The sequence below is a fragment of the Athene noctua genome, chromosome 6, assembly GCF_965140245.1.
Source record: "Athene noctua chromosome 6, bAthNoc1.hap1.1, whole genome shotgun sequence".
NCBI lineage: Eukaryota > Metazoa > Chordata > Aves > Strigiformes > Strigidae > Athene > Athene noctua.
The window spans coordinates 1,439,043-1,457,605 of NC_134042.1; positions in this window are offsets into that span (position 1 = coordinate 1,439,043).

An 18,563-nucleotide genomic window follows, 5' to 3' on the forward strand; every position below is an offset into this window, starting at 1 on the left:
TTCATTTTAGTCTGAAAGATCTTCTTTTGCTTGCTGTCTGCAACAATGTAATGACAGGGAGGTGTTCAGAGGGAAGACTGCTGTGAAGATTTCAGATGTACTGTGATACTGTCTTCTGAGATGATTGAAAATTGATGCAGTAGGAATTTATTGCCAGACAAGTTTTCCATCTGTGAAGCTCTTGTTTAATCGATGATAACTAGATACGGTAATCCCTGTCTGGGATGGCTCCGTCCACTCTTTGAAGAGAAGTTTCTAGGCAGTGTTCTTAGCTATTTTGTATGGGAATATTTAATTATTTCAGATATTTAGGAAATAATACTACTTTCCTCAAGGTTGCTTTTAATTATGCTCTCATCTGCCAACCTTCAGGAATATTTTATCTTAGTGTGAAACCAGGGACAAGCATGAGCTCAAAAAGTCCTTCTTTAAGGCTCAGTATTACATGATTTGCTGTATCACCTGAGGAAATGACCAGCACTTAGAGATGAAAGAGTTAACACAGCTAAAATAATACACATCTTGACAAATGAAAGAATTCTGGTCATTTCAACATGGCCATGAAAATAGTGTGCCATCTTAAGATAACTGAGAGAATAGAAAACCGGGTGAGGAAAAAAACCCCACGTCCAGTTACAACTGTTGAGGGGAAGTGGAGGGAATGGTGGTCTATGTGTGCCTGTAAATTTGCCAGGCAGTCCCCATAACTGCAAGTATGCTTTTTGTTAAACTCCTGGTTCCTTCCCTTGATGGATGACCAGCAGGTTCTTAATGTTTCTGGGGACTGTTGCATAATGTATATGGATAATGACACTGAATGCGCTCTACAGTCTGGAGAAAAACAATTTGTTGCAACGATCGTAGAAAGCAGGGGGTGCAGTTGAGCAGAAATTTTGTGAATCATCATCATCAGGTTGAGTTAGGTTTTGGTGACTGGTATACTGTATCTGTGTCGCTTCAGCGGGGTGCTGCTGAAATGCAGGCTCTTGTATAAACTTGATGCTTATGCAGGGCTTTCTAGTGGGCACGAGATCTTTCTACATGTGCCACCCTGTATGAAGTGGACTCTGCTGTGTCATTCTACGTTCTCTCACGTTTCTTTTGCATGTGGTCCTCCTGGCTATGCCATGTATTTTGAGGTCAGCTGCCTGAGGAGCACAGTAAGAGAAGAGCTCAGCTCTGAAGCTCAGGGCTGTGATCTTGTAGCAGCAAAACTGCAGTGATCTTGCTGCTGTGAGAATTGTTCTGGATGCGGCATCCACGTGTGCAGCAGTATCTATGAATTGTCTGCTTTTGCTTTAGGGTTTTTTCAATGCTCATAATTTCTTGAGGAAAAAAACCCAGGAAGTAACATTAATTTTTTGAAACATAATGTGATTAGGCGTTTAGATGTTTGAGATGTGTGATCTGCACCCCTAGTTAGTGGTGCCTGCAGGAAGAACCTACTGGCCAAATACTTGGTTCCTAACTGTGCTGTGCAAATCTTGTTGTCATGTAATGGTCCGAGGTAGAATGCTGCTTCTGAGCAAAGGTCCCTCTGAAAGGCTGGGTCTAAAGTGATAACGTAGACACGGATCTGGAACTGTTACTCTGCAGCATAATAGTTGTACTCTCAGGTGCCTCAAATACCACATACAACAGTAGCATGTTTCTATCATTATTTTCACCTGTAAGAAAAACAGACTGGGAAAAGCAAAGGAAGTTTAAATGATCTAAACTCTTTCCAGACTGGAAAGATGAAAGGAGACTCCCAGCACGGGAACACCTCTTTTCAAAGACTGTTTCCTTGAGGAGAAGGTGCAGGAGGGAACAGAAATGCCTTTTGGAAACGGTGTAGGATGAGGGGAGAAGTAGGGTGATATCATCACTGTATTTCAAGAGACAAAAAATAACTATTTAGCGATTTTTGAGTAGAAGTTGTTCTTCTCCCCCGAGTTGGACATGACGAAGCATAACAAGCCTCCTGCAGCCTCTTCTCTTAATTTAAAGGCATTGCAGAACCCTGCAGCGAGGCTTTGGCCCTGGAGAGCTGGAATAAAGCGCTGGCTACTGAAGGTTTGCTCTGAGGCCTTGTTCGAGCCCGTTCCTGTGACCGCACTGACCCCTAGTGACTGCAGAGACAGTCAAATAATTTAGAGATTCAGTTGTTTTAAAAAATAAATATATATCTTTACAGAACGTCTTGCTTTACAAGGGAGCTTTTATCAGCAAATGTCTTCATTAGGAGGAAATTGTCAAAATCTTTCTATTTAAGCAATCTCTAAATTCTCAGGGAAGTTTTATCCAGTTTTTATTTTACAACAACCAATTTTTTTCTCATTTGGGTGTTGACTTGAGATGGGTTGTGCTACCTTAATAAATAGCTTCATTAAAATATCAGTGCTCTAAGATGCTGGGGGTTAATGGTTTAAATTTAGCCGTGTAAGTTTGTTCAGGAATGCTGGATCTCAGGCTGGAAGCTTTGCAAACGTGTAGTACAGTACAGGTGATACCATTGTTAATTTGTTTGCGATCTGATATGAGGCACCTACAGCAGATGTCTGATGACCATCTGGAAAACATTAGTATATTTTAACAGGTGTAAGGTGAGAACAAGAAATCATTTCTTTCCCTTGGGCCTTTCAGCTCAGCAGCAGACGATGTACATGCATATGTAATGCCAAGGCAAGTTCAGCTCTTCTTCAGTAGCCCTCTGCCTCTGATGTTTGGATTGTTATCTCAGGACTCATTTTCAAGTAGTGTGAGTTTCAACGAGTGTGAGGGATTTGTCATGCAGTAAGTATGTGAAAAAACAGATACACAATCTTTAGGGCCCCACTGCATGAAATGTACGATATCTTAAATTTTCTTTGACTCCTCTTTGGGGCTCTAATGACAGAGACAATCAGACAGAAGAGCATTAAGAAATATAATAGGGGATGCACCCATGATCTGGAAAACATGCATGTGTCTTGAATATTTTTGTGGATCTTAGTGCTGTTGAGGCTGACAAAAACAAATCTTAGATAAGGATTTGATGACACAACGATCCATGTCTGTTCCTCTGATTTAAGTCAAGAGTAGTTAGCACCTCACAGGAACTGCTAATACCTCATTGACCAATGTATTTATTGTCCAGTGGTGAGGTATTGGTTAGTACCTATGACTTCCTGAACTGAGCAATTGATGACTCAAGAGAACAGGATTTGTAATTTCTCTCCAGGAAGCTCTAGTGCAGAGGCAGGAGATAATGTACTGAGGTTGTGATTCCACAACCCAGGACGAGCCAAGTATCGTGCCCCATGGCCATGTCCTTCTCCTGCTGCTTTTCTCTCTCTTAGCTGGGCCTCTCGCGCAGCCCGATCCTGTGCTGGGCATGTCGGCACGTAAAGATGCTGGAAAATGATTTCCTTTGGGCTTTGGCTTGTTGGGGTGGCTTTTCGGGGTAGGGTGGTGGGTGCAATTGCATCAGGAGGCGCTAGTTCTTCATGATCTCGGTTTGGAAAGGCACTGGGCTTGTATAAAGCGTCTTTTCAGATGCTGGTTTTCTGAGATGCCATTTCAGAGGAAAGGAGGACAGTGTAGCTCATGCTACAGCCATTCAGACGCTGGGAGCCCCAAGTTGTGCGGCAGCGAATGGGCCTGCGACTCTGGCCCAGCAGCCCCTGCACCTCCCGTCGGTGGAAAAGTCACCCCATTTTGGTCCTTTGAGCTCTTAGAGGGTTTTCCCAAAGAAGCCAGCTCGATTTCCTCATTTCCACTGTCAGACAAAAGGGATGTTCACCTGAGAACTTGTTGCTGCGCTCGTAGATAAGGGCTGGGCCAGGCCTTATCTAACTGGGCACAGTATCCCTCTGCGTGAGATTTTAAATTGCCTCAGGCAGACAGCGTAGAAGGTGTTGCCGTGAGGCGTCGGGTCCTGCAGTTGGAAACGGCGATGTCTAATTAGAGGGGAGGAAACATTTTCAAGATGCTTAGTCCTTGATTTCCAAAAAGTGTTTCTTGTCTGTTTTTTGACGTGTTCTAACTCTCAGCTAACCCAGATGCTCTAGATTTTTCTATTCTTCTCTCAGATAAGGAAAGCGAGACCTAACTGCATGCATGTTTACAATCACTATAGGCTCTATAAATTTCACAGGATCCCAGAATCGTTCAGGTTGAAAAAACCCCTTGGGGTCATCGAGTCCAACCCTCAGCCCCACTATGGTGCAAAGTTCTCCCCTGCACCACAGCCCCCAGCGTCTCATCGGAATGACCCTTCAACCCCTCCAGGGATGGTGACTCCAGCCCTGCCCTGGGCAGCCTCTTCCACTGTCTGAGCACTCTTTCTGGGAAACCTTTTCTCCGAATGTCCAGTGTAAACCTCCCTGTTGCAGTTGAAAGCCATTCCCTCTTGTTCTATGGCTCATGACCAGTGAGAAGGGACCAGCACCAGCCTCTGTACAGTGTCCTTTCAGGGAGTTGCAGAGAGTGCTGAGGTCTGCCCTCAGCCTTCTCCTCCTCAAAGTAAGCAGTCCCCATTAAATTTCTAAATAGAAAAAAAAGGACATCATGACCCCCTGAGGTTTCTGCAAGATATTCTCTGTAAAGTAGGGTAGAGAGCTGTATGAGAGCTGTATTTCTGGGAGAAGGATAGAATTATTTCAGCTCAAAGGCACCCTGGAATGCCCATGTTCTAAACATGCCCATGTTCTAAACAGTCACAATGAAGAAGAAGCTCCAAGGAGGAAAAACACTTGGACATTCCCAGTTACAAGTGCCACCCGGATAAGTGCTGGATCCCAGTGCTACAGAAAGGAGTCTGAAGGGCTCTCCCCCCAAACTGATGATGTTCTAAGAATGACCAAAGGTCCGGTAAACGCGAAAAGGGAAAACGCCTGCGACAAAGCTAGACGTCACATCTAGGTAACAGCTGGGCGTGAGGTTGGTTTCTTCAGAAGGCAAAATTAAAGTATCCTCCTTCTCAGCCTTCCTCTCACTTTGATCTTGGTCTTTCCCCCATCTTTGCTCCTTTAGTTCAAGATGTGTGTAAAGCCTCTTTCAGTTCATTCGGGGAGCTTTGTTGTGAAGCTCGTTTGGTTCATAACACAGTTCTGCTGCCCTGCTCCGATGTCAGAATCTCAAGAGGAAACTCAGACTGAGCCCCCAAACGTCTGGCAGAGAGCTAAAGGGTCTAGAAATCTGGCTTTGGCACCAAACCAGCTACTTTGTAGAATGTATCGCTCTTGTTGTTTACATGAAAAGTTCTCTGAAACTGCTAAGTGAAGCCAACTTATTTATTCATTTTAGGAATTATGCATTATTATTACTTATCATAGTCTGTAAAAATAATGTCATCTGTCAGATTTTCCTAACAAATTTAAACGTAGTCCATCTATTGAAGGCTGTTGGGAATGTTCCTGTGTACACATGATTTTTCAGACTTTGTAAGATAATCATCTTCGGATTTTCCACTTGCTAATTCCCTTGTTCTTGTAAATTGAAGTCCTCGCTGCTTCTTTTTCCCGTGTGGAGGCTGGCGGTCTCCTTTTCTATGGACTTGCACATCGTCTTGGCTCTGCGGTCAAAAGAGAGAGACAGAACATTATGTGCGTAATTTCCTAGAATAAAACAACATGCTCTCTCAGAAACCTTTTCAGAAGGACACTTTCAACACTTGTAGAAGCAAGAGGAAAGGAAATAATTTCATCCTAATCTAATTGACCCTCGTTTCCAAAGGTTCCGTTCTTTTTCCTCTAAAACCTTCCCAAGCAGATGCTTGAGAAGGATGTGGTGGTTGCACAAAGCAAGCAGAAATGGTGGCAAGGCTGGCGAGGGATTCCCGAAGGTGGGTTGAGGTGCTTTGCATCCCTGTGGTGCCTCAGCAGGATCTGCATCTCCGACCGGAGTCAGAATGGCCTAATGCTGCGTGTGGAAGTGCCCTGGGTCAGCTCGGGGCAGCGCTGACAGCGGGGCCGTCCGGGGGGGTCTGAAACAGAGGTGGGCAGGGACCTGGTGCTTTTACTGGAAGGAGGGAATTGTATCAAGCAGTTACCTGAAGGGTGGTTTTCAAGGGAGAGCTCGTTTTTCCATCGGGATTTCTTTTCCTCCCAGCTGTTGAGTTAGAGGCTCCTGATGCAGATTTGTCTGTAGAAAACACACAGACATTGTTTCTTAATGACAGCTGCAATGGCAGGAAAGACTCTCTGAGCCTGAGAGGTGAATTCAGTAGGGGGTGAGCTGACGGACCAAGGAGTGCATGGGGTGAATCCCACACCACCTCTGAAATAGCAGCTCGTATTCAATGCAGACTCCCTCTGTGGTCGTTTAAAGATCATCTGTAACCTCGTGGCGTTCCCAGGGGGCTCACGGGACCTCCCCAGTGGGGCGATCCCGCTGTGGACATCCTTGACCCGAACAAAGGGGATGTTCCTGTGTTGAAAATCTGCCCCGAGGCATCAATTGCTTTTAGATGAAAGGAGTGCCTAAGCCAATCTCCTGTTTTATCCCTGCTTGTGACGGAAGCACCAGGCGCAAGGCAGCTTTGTGTTTTTGTGCCGGGCAGTTGGTTTTGCATCCGAGTACGCTGCCTAAGGACTAACCCTGTTCTGTAAAAGGGGCTTAAAAATGAATATTATTAATATTCCGGTGTTGTGTTAATTCCATCTTAATTCCATTAATTCAAACTGTTGATTCCACAGTAATCCTAAAGTTGTCAGGGTGTATGCTACATATAAGTATTACTGTAGTTTTGCACTTGGCTCCCAGGTCTTGTCTTTGTGTGGAGCTGATTCTTTTGCTCGGGGCCTTTTAGACCGTGTGACTCGGGTCCTGCTGAAGAGAAAGGTAACAAAAATGCTGATGGTTGCTCTTAGGACAAAAATGCTGATCGAGAAAGCAAAAGACGTACATTCAGGGTTCCATCCAAAAGAGATTGCCAGAAAGATACAAGACCGGGAATCCCCCCTGTAGGCTTCTTGTCAAGTTTATGACCTAGCAGGTGCTATCAAGAGGACAGTTGAGTGTTTCACAGATGGAAAAGAGGTGAAGGGAAAGATCACCCTGAATGAATGGCAGGAAGAACGAATTCAGTCCTCTGTCCAGCATAAATCATGTGAACAAAGTGAACATGAATAGCAAAAATGTATGCTACCCTTAAATTGATAGCAGGAGTTTGCTGACGAGATAAAAGAGGCTGTAAAAAGTGGGGATCGGTATATTTGTGCCCCGTGGCCCATCCTTGCATCTGACGCTGTTTGTGGGGCAGAGGACTGCTTTCTGCTCGGAAGGTGCTAAATTAGTGTTCATGCCTATTGTGTCTGACAAATTGTAAAGCTTTCTAAAGCTTCACCTTTCTGTCTGTGGATCCTGCGGCAATCTGTTGGTGAATGTGATGCCGGATCAAATTTACTCCTGCCCATATTCAGGCATAAATAAGTGAGTTTTCACCTGCAGGGACCGATGGAAAGCAGCACAATCCAGACAGGCACATTTGAGGCATTTTAAGAGATCAGTGTAAGCAGGAGCCCACCTGTAGCTTCACTGAACTTTGGCGCTGGCTTGGCAGTGAAGGCAGGGGAGACGATGTACGCAGATAGTGGTGGTCCTGCAGAGTCGAAAGAAGACTTTCTTCTCGTTTCTGTACAGACATAAAGATGAGAAGAATGAGTTTGACTGCCCTCCCTTTAACCTCTTTGCTGGTAACTTGGTTTTACTCTGGGGTTTGAAGCATGAATTCCTCAAAGTGAAAAAGCAAACAAAACTGTTGCACTGTTCTTCAAGAACTGACATCCTGGCTGGAAAACAAGATGAAAAAATTGTTCTTTGTGGGTAGCCCAGTCCAAAAGCATTGTTATGTTATTTACCCCATGATGCTCAGCAATGAGAATGGCAGTGCCGTTCCCTGTGCTTACCCACAAGCAGGTAAACCCTTCTTTCTCTTGCCTTTCCAGGTGATGGCAATACAATTCCCACCACACTGAATAACGGAAAAAGAGAAGGAGGGCCTTCAGGAAACACAGTAGCGATTGAGAATATTGGCAGCACAGACGGCAGAGCCTTTGAAAATGGAGGGAATCTCCTTTGGCACTGGCTCCCAGCTCTGGGAGCTCGTGATTAGTTTAGTGCAATTGCCGTTAACCTCTCATGTTGTCTGCTTCTTTCTCTTTGGATAGTTCTTTGGATCCCGCCGAGTGTAACTCGCGCACCTGGCGCGTGACTGCCGTGCTCTCTGATGAAACACCATCATGCCCAGGTTAAAGAAGACCAGCCTCAGCCACCTGTTGGTTCTTTGGCTTCTCGCTTTTCAGGAATGGTATTTATGCATCCTACCCGATGGAATATGTGGCGTATTGAAAGGTGCGTGTGTCATCCTCGTACCTACAACCTCAAGAGAACTCACTTGAAATGCTCTGGGGAAGCACCTCTCTCCTTTTCTCTGACTGCATCTCATTAGAAATACAAAAAAAGAAGATTTTGTCCCTGACACTAATGTGATTTTCGCCGCCCCCCCAATTGAAAGTAGCAGGTGATATTTCTGTGCAGCAATTTCTGATGACTGATCTACTGGTGAGTCCGGTGTGTTTTAAAAGTCAGAGCATAATGCTCCCTCCTCAAATGGAATTATACTCTTGCTTATCCAGTAAAAGATCTAATACAGATTTTTTATTTTTTTTTTTCCAGTCATGCCACTTGCTCAGGAATGAAGGAGAAACAAAATACAGGAGGTAAATATTTCTGAATTGGTATTTCTTTGTCCTGCGTTCTGTTGGATAAAGCCTAGCCTTCCAACCAAAATGGAACTCGTTTCTTACTATCTTTTAGAATGCACTTGAAGGGGGGATTTATTTAATCTGAGTTTAGTTGGAGAAAAGCTTGATGTGTGGCTGCGTTTCAGCATCTAGAGACCCAAGACAGGCAGCAGAGAGCACAGAGCACCTCTGGGAAAGGGACTCGTCTGCCCTTTCTTTGGCACTGTCTGACGATGCAATAAAGAGCCCCGTAAGAGTGCCTGCACGGCCTGATGGGGAATGGAAACGGCCTTCCTACCTTAGGGCGGCTAAAACTAGGCTACACAAATCTTGATCCTGAAGAAAAACTTGATGCAAGACCTAAGTAGTGTATCTCCGGAAAGTACACATAGGGTTAATAGCCCATTTCTACCTTTTCCACCTACACTCCATACAGTGACAGGAGAGAGAGAGAGATTGGGGGGGAAATTCCTGTCTTTTATCGACACTAAATCTAAAAAGTGGGGAGGAGGGGCAAACTCTGTGATAGCTTCTCCCTGTAACAGTAATTTTAAAAGTGGTAACTATTGTGCAAGAAGTTGAAAAGTACTTGCCTTTCTGCAAGTCTGGGTGGGTGGCTTCCACGGGGGACAGCTCTTTTTCCTGAGGCGAAGACACGGTTGTTGTTGAGGGGTGTTCGTGAGGGGGCTGAATCCTGTAATACTCTCCTAAACACAGCCCAGGAGGGAAAAAAAAAAACCAACAAAGTTCACTCTCTTGTCAGAAGTGCTGTTTAGGCAAGAGTGACTAAGTTTGTATTTACCAGATTTATAGCATATTTCCTTTATTGCCCTTTCCTCTTCGATCTCTTCAGCAGTCTTGGGCACCCAGTCAGGAACATCTGTAGGAAATATTTTCCAAGGGTTACTAGACAGCTCTACAAAGACCTTTGGCAATTGGTAATAACCAGCCACCATAAGGAATTTCACTTTGGTCAGAGCCCTTCTTTCTTCCTGACTGCAGGCTCTGCTTCTGGCCAGAAAATGGATTCCTTGCTATGAGGTATTTGCAAGCGCAGTGGACTTGCAGTCACGACACCTATTAAGAAGCGTTTGTTGATGTAAACTGATTCAAAGCCATCTTCAGTACTCATGATCCTTCTTTCCCCCCCCCAAAGGAAATGTTGTGATGAAACATGTCAGCGGGGAGTGCTTGTCAGAAACCCTCTGCGCAGAGTTCCTCTCCTGCAGTGTCTGCCAGCGGAGCTGGCGAAGGGCGTGCTCCTTGGCTGTCTCAGGTAAGGCTGCTAAGATGCGCAAAGCTCCGTGTCTTGTATTGTTGAGGTTCCTGTGGGTTCCTGGGACTGAACACGAGTTAGGAAGCATGAGCAGGCAGCCCTGCCAGGCAGCCTGCAGGGCAGGGGAAAGTGAAGAGCAGCTTGGGGCTGCCTGAGAAGGAGCACAGCGGTTTGCGGAGCGCGCATGTGAGAGTAGGTCGTGCTCCCGCTCTCTGGGAACGTGCAATTCGTCCCTTCCCTGTGAATCTGGCATCTCTGAGTGAGATACATCCAACAGTTTAACTACATTTTAAAAACCGAAAAACTAAATCTCTCTCTGTACGTATAGAAACATAGACACAGACATTCAGTTTCTGTGGAGAGTGTTGTGTGGATTCTCTTTGCTGGATTTAAGGATAACTTTCTGCAATAACATGAGGCTGCCTACAGAGTTGAGGAAAGCAGTTGAAGGAATTATTTAAGTGGAAGTCAGAGCACTGTCTTTTGTGAACAAACCTGTGACTTCAGCTCTATTTAATGGGAAAAAGAGGAATTATCCTGCTGTTGAACTGTACAGCCAGGCATTACCTGGGAGTTAGGGAATGTTGCCTCGCTCCCACCTGGTGACTACCGGTTCCAATAACTTGGGGATTAGCTGGAAACTATTTCAAAAACCTGTCAACAACTTTTTTCTACAATTGTAACGGTTATTCGAGTAAATGAGCTGGGAGGTGTCAACCCCACCCCCCCCACCCCCCCCTTCTACTTCCTTGTAAAAGAAAGAAAAAACTTGTTTACAGTTCTCCTCCTCTTCCTCGTCATCTTCGTCATCCTGGAGGTTTATGATGAGCGGTGGGTGAATTGGCAGTCGAGTGTTGTGTTGATTTCTGTGGGGTTGCTGATGAGGGCCTGGATGCAGAATCCCTTGGTGGGCAGCCTGTTGCAGTGGGACATCTGCAGAAAAGAACATGGTGTTTCTTTTGTTAGGAGGGAACTAGGATATCAAATGAGGGTTGAGAGCAGCAGGTACAGTTCTGAAACCCTTCTGACACTGAAGGCCTCATTACACAGAGAGGTTGTGCCTTCTAGGGAAAAGCCTTCTGCGGAGGTTGGCAAAAGAGCATCTTCCAGCTGCAGGAAGCAGGGAAAAACACAGGTGCCGGCTCCTGCGAACGGAGGGATGAGGCCCTGCTGAACGAAGGCTTTTGAGAAGAGGAACGTTTGGATCATTCTGCAGTCTCTGAGAAAGGCTGGGTGTCTCTTCCAGCTGGGGGAGGGATGAATTTCTGTCAGTAACCTTCCTTCTTCCAGTGCCTTTGCAGTTATTGACAACCAGGGAACCCTGTGATTAGTGGTACCCGGGCTGCAGGGAGTCCGTGAGTTTAGGACCCCACCTGTGAGAATATTTGAAACAGGCTGAAGAACAGTCAGGCCTGTCTCCCTGCCCGTGGCATCAGTTCTGAAGCATTTAGCAGCGCTAAGCACAGGTTTACCCATTTGTAGCTTGGAGACCTTTCCTTTCTATCAGCATTTTCTGAATCACACCTCTCTTTCCTGAGTACAACGTGTTGATTTTGAGAAAGACCATGAAGTTCCTGAAGGTAATTTACACTGAATCAGAGGAAACTCATCAAAGATACTCTTTTCCTTAGAAATGTCTGTCTACCCGTGATGTTGGCAGCAGCGTGTGGGTGAGATGCAACCCATTTTCCTAACACTCCTGCAGATCAGATTGGTTGTATCTCATGCAAGAGAAGGTAAGATAGAGCACTTTGACTTGATGGAGCCTTTGTGGGTGTCCAGGCTAGGGTATCATTAGCTCCGGGGACTGTAAGGCAAATCCACCTTGACTGAGTTGAAGGAGATTACAGGAGCACAAGGCGCCTGCCTCTGACTGGAGGTCTTTCTGGGCTTCTCTTCCGACACCTGTCTCCAGCTCTGGAGAGGAGGTCCCAGAACAACTCTCTTTTAGTCTGCTTGTTTGTGCTTCTGTGGCAAATCATGCTGACTTGCCTTCAGGCCTGCTCCCGCCCAGTTTCTGACATCTGTCTTGGTTCCCCGCCCTGGACTCTTCCCCTGTTCCAGGTTCCAGCTGCCTACCAGGACTGCCAGTAGGCAAGAGCTCCTCTTAGAAGAGACTGAGGGAAACTTGTGAGGGTGTTCTTTTCCATCACTACTCTGATGACATTGGTACTGCCTTGCAAACTGTGACTGTATTTCAGTAGCCCGCATCCAGTGTTCAAGCCTGAAAAACGCTTTCAGAGCGCTGAACTGGACATCCGTCTGCACACAGAGGACTGTCATCTGACGTTATCTATACAAGGGGTGTCTCATCCGTGTGATGTGTTGTGCTCCATCCACAGCTATTGCTACTGGTGGCCCTGCCAACCTCCCCCCCCGCCACACACGCTACTTTTCGTTTCTCTCAAACGATTACCTGCCTGCTGGCCATTTTCACTGCTGGAGAGATTTCATCTAGCCAATGCCCCAGTAAAGCAACGTTTTTACTGCGTGGATCTCAGCAACCTAAAGTGCCCCTTCACCTTTCACGTAACTGGCAGCTACGAAGATTCGTAACGTGGCAGCTAAAAGTCCAATGTGGCGACCCCATTCAAACGTCAGGGCAATTCCCTGCCTTGCCTTGGCCTTGCTGCGATAGCAGATCTTACCTGACTGATTTGCCAGGGTGCATTTCTTGACCTTACTCTAGGTTATGGAAGCACTGGAAGGACATTTTTGCGTATTTTTCCTTAGTCGAGTGAACAAATGGTTGGTAAGGTATTTTTACTCACTGTTAGTGGGTGGCAAAAAAAGTCCGTTGATACATCGAGGTTTGCTGTGATGGAAAGCACAGCTGATCCTCAGGCAGCCTCGGGGTTGTTTTTCCCAGAAACAGGAGATGTTGTGGTACTTTTGCTGCAGGAGAAAAAGAGTTTTCAGGTGTTGTAAATGGCACAATAAAAATGGCCTAAATGGTTTAGTACGTGGTGTACTGAGCTTCATCCCAGCTGAGAGCTGAAAATGCCAGGTTGAGGGTTAATTCTGAATGCGTTTCTGTGTCGTTTTTTGAAGGAAAGCAAAGTCCCCCTTGAAGATCCTTGTGTATTTGAAGGTAAGTTTCACTCGGGTGCAGGCATTAACACTGGGTCTAGGAGCAGCATCTCCAAATCCGGCCACTTTTGGACTGTAGCCAGCACAAGCGGGCCATGCCCTGAGACAGGCTGGGGTCTGGGGCCAAAGCCCATCTCCCAGGCCTGAACGCCCCAATCCCTGATGCTGAAGCCGATGCAATAACCAAGAGCCCTACACCCACCCTTGGGTTTTTACTCGGTGGAATAGAACAGTACGTCTTTGGAGGACGGACCCGTTTTGAAGGTCTTTCTTTTAAGGAAGTGACTTTACGGGGATCCAGGCAGTTGCTGTGAGCAGAAGCTATAACCATGCCAGGTTTTTTTCAGAATCAGTGTCATGTCACTTCGTTAAGAAAGCGCTGGGTGATCTTTATGCACGATTTTTAACTTTTACGTCTTCCTTGAGTATCTGAACCCAGCTCACAATAGGAATTGTCTGTAGTTTAGGTAATCTTAGCTCTTAGCACTTGCAAAAATCAGCAGTTTGATCTACAGGTGCTGCCGTGACCCAGAGAGAGGGACATACCAACTTCAGACTTGAGATAGTAAGGCTCCCTTTCAGCACGGTCTATCAAGAGAATCAAGGTTACAAAGCCCTGTAAAATCTCCAGCATTTACCTGTGCATAGGGGGGATGAAAACGGAAGTAGGGGTCATTCCCAAGTGCTCCCATTTTCACCTCTTAGGCTGCTTCTCCTCTGTGCTGCTAACGGCAGGCAATCTTATCCTGAAATCAGTAGTTCCTCTCAAAAACTGGACCTTTGGAAGCTGGTCTCTGCTTCTTTCTTGAAACAGAAACTCCAGCCAGCAGTGAAAGAGGCTTGAAGGGAGGAGGTGGTACCCTCTGCAGGCTTGTGGAACCAGCCAAGGCAGTTGCTAGGGGCTTTAGAATGTTACCCTCCAGCGGTTGCCAAGGGCACCTCCAGCGCGTGCCGTTAGCACCATGGCGCTCTGTAACCTGTCCAGCTTGAATCCCTTCCTTTTTCTCCCTTGCTCCCCAGTAAAGTCGGAAAATTGGAGCCTTTCAGAGAGTCTCCCGTTCTGGTGTTTCTTTAACGTCAAAGGGAACAAACCCATTTGGCGGGGCTTAAATAGTGTCCAACTTCTTGCTGTAGGAACTCACAGTGTCTTGGAAACAAATCTTTGATACCACAAAGTATTATTATTACATGTATTATTTGTCTCTTAACCCAAATCCTTGCACCCAGTGTTTCTCTTACTCTCCCTCCCTCTCTCTTTGTATTGAGAATGTTGCTGTTCCCTGTTAGTACAGGGTTAGCTGTTAGCTGCTTCCACTGTTGGGGTGCAGAGCTGCTTCTTGCTTCTGCGATGTCCACTGGCAGGGCTAAAGCAGAAAGAAGAGCGTACACCTGTGTCCCTAACGAGCACCCGTGGTCCCGTTCAGGTCCTAGGCTGTCCCTGCACAAAAAGTATCGAGGGGGGGGGAAATGGAGTTTTAGCGTGGGAACAGGGTGAGGCATCCTGTTCTCCTCAGGCTGTGGGGTCCCGTTTACCCCACTGACTGCCATCCGTGACTGGGAGATGAACGCTTGAGAGCACTGTTAGGGCGAAACCTGGGAACTTAGGAGTAAGAAGTCAAAGCAAGGGCAGAAAGGGAAAGGCTCCACAGCCTCCAAAGAGAGGTTAAAGAGTAATAGGATAGAGATGGAGCCCAAGAGAAGGGAGGGAGATAAACGGGAGAATTCAAGACAGAGACTAGTGGTTCATAGCATCGAAGCAAAATTTGGGAAAGCAGGTGATGGCCATGAACGATGAACTGTCAGTGTGCAGCAGCAGCAGGCACGGGCAGGATGTGTTAACCCTGCCGAGAGCTTTCCACACCGGGGCTCTTTGTAGCTGGACAGCTGTGCCTGAAGGAGGCGCAGAAGAAGGTACGGTCAGGAAGAATTAACTGTGTATGGTGTTTGCGTGACACGGTTTTGGTAGCGGAGGGGCTACAGGGGCGGCTTCTGTGAGAAGGGGCCAGAAGCTTCCCCGGTGTCCGGCAGAGGCAATGCCAGGCAGCTCCAGGATGGACCCGCTGCCGGCCAGGGCTGAGCCCATCAGCGCCGGTGGGAGCGCCTCTGGGATGACCTATTTGAGAAGGGGGGAAAACTGCTGGGCGGCAGCAGCCGGAGAGAGGAGCGAGAATCTGCGAGAGAAACAGCTCTGCAGACACCAAGGCGGGTGTCTTTCCCTTGAGCTGGGCCTCTCGCGCAGCCCGATCCTGTGCTGGGCATGTCGGCACGTTAAGATGCTAGAAAATGATTTCCTTTGGGCTTTGGCTTGTTGGGGTGGCTTTTCGGGGTAGGGTGGTGGGTGCAATTGTCCTTCAGCTAACGTCATACTGAATTCGCCTCTCAGGCTCAGAGAGTCTTCCCTGCCATTGCCGCTGTCATCAAGAAACAATGTCTGTGTGTTTACTACAGACCAATCTACATCAGGAGCCTCTAACTCAACAACTCGGTACTACCCTGATACTCCTAGGAGGATACAGGGGAAATGAATCCTTTTGAAAGTCATTTGTGTGTCTTTCTGAAGTAGTGATTGATCGTGGCTCAAAATATTTGACTATGAAGTGTATTGAAGTCATGAAGATACAAAACCAGATGAACCAGGATCTTTCTGAGGATTCTACTGATGCTCATAACCACAGCCCAGATATCTCTGTGGATTCCATCTCGTACATTTGCAGGAGGCTGAGTTCGTGCCACTGCCTCTGTTTTAAGTAATTCCCCTTCAGGGGTCTGTTGCCTGGCTGTGGGGTTTTTCTCATACCCAGATAAACTGCGCCTGTCACTGACCTCACAGCAAGCCTCATCTGATCTGTGAAATGGCCTGCTCCAAGCCACAGTGTTGTCTGGGGCAGAGGCTGCTCAGGGCACAGCGGCCAGTTACAGACCACACAAGGGCAGCCAAGAAACCCAAGTGAAAGGAGTTTTTGCATGCAGGTTCCTAGGTCAGGCAGGTGCCGGCTTGACAGATAGCTGTCTCTTGTCATGTATATCTGTGTTTCCCTACAGCTGCAGGCTGGTGTGTCTCTTCTGTTCCAGTTTGGGGCTGGAAGACTTCACTGAAGCCTGTTACACCTGGTGTGGAGTTAGCCACAAGGAAGCATCACAGCTGCAGGTGATACAGATATTGTCCCACTTTCATTAATAGGCGTTTTTATCCTGAAGTCATGTTCTCGTTCTCTAGTAGTGCTGTTGATATAAAGCCACCCTAATCTAGGAAGAAGCGAGCATAAGCTCTAAGCATACAAAACTCTTACTGACCTGACCACGTCCACTGCAAGGGTCATACCATGTATTTCTGCTGATGGGAAAGCTGACACTCTTGATGGACTTCATTTAACTACTGTAAGGTGGTGTGTAACACATCTAATTTACAGTATCCACTGCTGTCAGACTCTATATACAGCCGTGTTGTAATCTTGGAAACAAAGTTCTGTTCATTCTCTATCAAATAATTACCTATAAATTTCTTTAAAATGGCTCTTTGGTGCATGTTCCCATTTTCTCTCACAAGTGTGTGTTTGACTCGGGGAGATTCTAAGCCGCTATGAGTCTTTACAGTTGCATTTATTTGAAGTGAAGAATCGATTTTCCTCAGATGAGTTGGACCTTTATTCTAGGAACACAGGAGTGAAGACTTCCAGCATCTGAACATCAGAGCAGACGGCTGTTGTAACTTGGATGGAGGGGGAAGGAAGGACTGAATACAATAGAGATCTCTGCTTGTGGATTTGTTGTAAATTTGAAATGGAACATGGAAATGGTGGTGTGTACTTATGCCCTACTCAGCCTCTTCTCACGGCGCTTAAGGTCCCGGCTTCTGCAGTCACTTCTTTGGACCCAAGTCGTGTGAGAGAAGTTATGGTGTATGTATGAGTGGAGTCAGAGGTGACTTTTGTGGATGGCTGTGTCAGAAATGAGAAGTAGGAATTCTGCTGGGGTGTCTGAAGAGCTGTTAGGAGGCATGTGCCGAGTGGTGTGGTTGGCAAGACTGCTGCAACTCGTCTTCCTCCTTGAGAAGCTGAGGCATCACTAATCTGCAGTGGTTTGTCTCTGCAACAGGCTTCTCAAGAGTGTGTGAGAAAGAGAAGGATGGGGTGTTCTTGTGTTGGTGATATTGGAGGGGTTTACATCTCTAAGACGGTTTTGTTCATGTCAGAAAATAAAAGCACAGCCTTGCTACTCTGCCCCAGGTAAGCCACTCCTCCCTTATGAGGTGGCTGGGTATGATGAGCAAAAGGGAGGATGGAACTTTCTTGGTAATTTGTGGAAATTACCTGCAGCTTCCTTACTCGGTATCATTTTCCCTGGGGAAATTATTTGGGAATTACTGTGGTTCACTCGGATCAGTACTTTGTATTTGTGAGTAACTGGAAGCTTGTGTTTCTGAGAAGGGGACAAAACCCCTCTGAGGACAGTTATCGAGCAATTGTACAGATGTGAGGCTTTTTTCTTAACTAGACCACTTAGTGATGGCGCTGTGCTTTGCAGCATGTACTTTCTTCCATTAAAAATTTGTAGCAAGTGTTTAGGGATATTTATTCTCTTCCTGAAAATAATTGCATTAGAATTCATATTTCTGCACTACTGCAGTGGCACTACTGTTGTTGCTCCCTATTCCTGTTTGTGGCTTATGGTGGAGGGTGCTGCACAGGCAGGTTGGTGTCACTGGTTTGCTGTGTCTCTGCTCTTGGCCGGTCTGCGCTACCCAGTGCAGGTGTGAGCTTCTGTTGCTTCAAATGTGAGAGGAAAGAAAAAAATAAAAGAAGATTCAAAAGATAAAAGCAACTCTACCAGCAGCACATGTAGGTTTTTTGGGCCTTCTATAGCTGATTGAGACCCCTGGCTCTTCCGTGGTAGTGCGTTTCCCATTACATACTTCTAAAGATCAGAAAGGTTTGATTAACAACATATTCATTATATATTTTTCCATTAGCACTGACAGAGCTAGTTCTGCAGATGCACACGAGCCAGCTTTCCTCTCCCCCAGATGAAACGACTGGGTGCAGACATCCCCTCCCGTGCTAGGAAGGGGTCTGTGCCTCCTGCCTGCGGGGAAACCCGCCGAGGTGTTGGTGGAACCGACCTCGGGCCGTTGTTGTCTTGTCTCCCGCCGAGGCCCCATCCCAGATCCATGCCCCCGCTCTCTAGGGTGGCTGCGCACCCTCACGGCATTTCGGGGATGTGGGAGCCGTGGCCGTCGGGCAGGAGATGGCCCACGGTGCTCTGTGGCCTTTCCCCAGCGCCGGCCGGTGCAAAGAGAAGAGCGTAAGAAATGGACGTCCGCAGAGAGGAGTGACCCGGCCCATGCGGGGCCCTTGTAGCTTTGGAAAATCGGTAGCTATGCGTTTGTAAACTCAGGCTGCTTTTCCTCTTTCCTTTTTTCTTGACTACATGCATGCAAGATGCCTGTTGGTAGAAAACTGGATTAGGCAACGTTGTAAATGGGGTCAAAC